A 2,027-nucleotide genomic window follows, 5' to 3' on the forward strand; every position below is an offset into this window, starting at 1 on the left:
TAATAAATAAAAAAATATTTTTATATAAAATATCCAAAAATAAAATAACTTTTTCGTAAAAAATTTTTTAAAAAAATATCATTTAAAAAAATATTTTTCGAAAATAACGTCCAAACAAATCCTATATATCGAGTATCTAAAAAAAAACTATATTTATTGTACGATGGTTATGGTTATAGCAATTATAGTAACTATATAACTTTAGTAATATTAAAAATTATTACTAAAATTAAAGCAATATTTTTTTAATTTGAAAATACAAATATAAAAAGTGTAAAATTGGAAACTAATAACCGTTTAAAATAAAATAAAATAAAATAATAATTTAATTATTTAAAATAGGTTCAAAAATTTAGAAGTATTAATTAAAAAATTGGGTAAAGTATACTTTTTGTCCCTGAAGTTTGACAAAAATTTTTAAAATACCCCTAAGTTTTATTTTGTTTCAATTTTGTCCTAAAAGTTTTCGATTTGCATCAAATATACCCCTACCGGCTAAATTTTCAAAAAAATTAAGACCAATCTAACAATAATGCATGAAAATTATGCTTGATTTGCTTGTGTTGAGAGTTGTTCTTATGAAATTGTTGTTGAATTGGTTTTAAATTTTTTGAAAAATTAGTTGTTAGGGGTATATTTGATGCAAATCGAAAATTTCTGGGACAAAATTGAAACAAAATAAAACTTATGGATATTTTTAAAACTTTTGTCAAACTTCAAGGATAAAAAGTATACTTTACCCTAAAAAATTTAAAGGTGAGGTTTGATTTTAATGAATTATTTTGAGTGGAAAATGTAATTTTTTGTAAAAAATTGCGTAAAAACGCGTACCAGTAAATTAGTCGATAGTATCGGCTTAAGTCTTCCCGGTATTGCGAGAGAAAAAATAAAGTTGTAGAAAAATTTAAGAAAATATTTAAAGTTGAAAATCAGGTGTTAATTCTAAAAGTTTTGGCTCAAAGTTGAGTCAAACGGATCAAAAATGCTAACCAATTGGACCGGACCCAAGTTAGCCCAAGCGCAACATATAATTATATTAAAATGAAGCCAATTCAGCCTCATTCATCAAGTAATCCTTTAGATTGACGCCGTGCACCAAAATCGTGAGATCCAATTGCACTAATTACGTCCATGAGATTGGAAAAATTGTACCATATTAGTTTCTGACCCATTTTCCGTTAACGATGCACTGACGTGACTTGATGACATGAATCTTTGATGACAGATGTTACCTCATGGTTTGGCCACGTGTAACAGTATGATGACGTGTCGGTCAGCAACACGTGGCATGCTAACGTGGATGGTTATGCCACGTGTCACAATGCTATTTTTCTATGTGTCTGATTATGTTATTTGTCCATGTGTCATCCACTATGTCATTATTATATATGCACCAAATTGGTCTCTTACTTTGCATCAAATGACTCATTTGAGTCCCTAAAATTGAATGTCGTGCACCAAATTAGTCCCTTCATCAATTTCTTGTCATTTTTTTTTTGTAAATTTAAAATTCTCAGTATTTTTTGATACACTAATTTTAATTATATTTTTTATTATACAATTTTTTATAATAAATTTTTTAATTAATAATTTTAATTTATATCATTAGAGCACATGTTAGCTAAATCTAAAATTTTATTATTGTCTTTTGTGTTTATTTATATCTATTTTAATACTATTCAAGCCATGGTTATGGTAAGTGCTTATATTAATTAATAGTGTAATATATGAAAAGGCTGCCTAGTTAAGTTATAGATAAAATAAATTATTATAATCGGCAGTATAAATCTATCTTATTAATTTAATGAGAAGTCAATTATATGGAGAATCAAACATTCTTAAAACGGATGGGAATAATGAATTTATATTAGTTAACAAATACTTTATCAAGTATTCTTAAAATATTTATTAAGGTATTAATATTAAAAAATTTGTATTAAGAAATATTATTATGCTCTTAACTTACACTCTTTGCTAAATCAATATCAATATCTCATATAATTCTTTTAATAAAATATTGTAGAAAA

This window comes from Arachis duranensis, chromosome 6 (genome assembly GCF_000817695.3).
Source record: "Arachis duranensis cultivar V14167 chromosome 6, aradu.V14167.gnm2.J7QH, whole genome shotgun sequence".
In the NCBI taxonomy this organism is placed as follows: Eukaryota; Viridiplantae; Streptophyta; class Magnoliopsida; order Fabales; family Fabaceae; genus Arachis; species Arachis duranensis.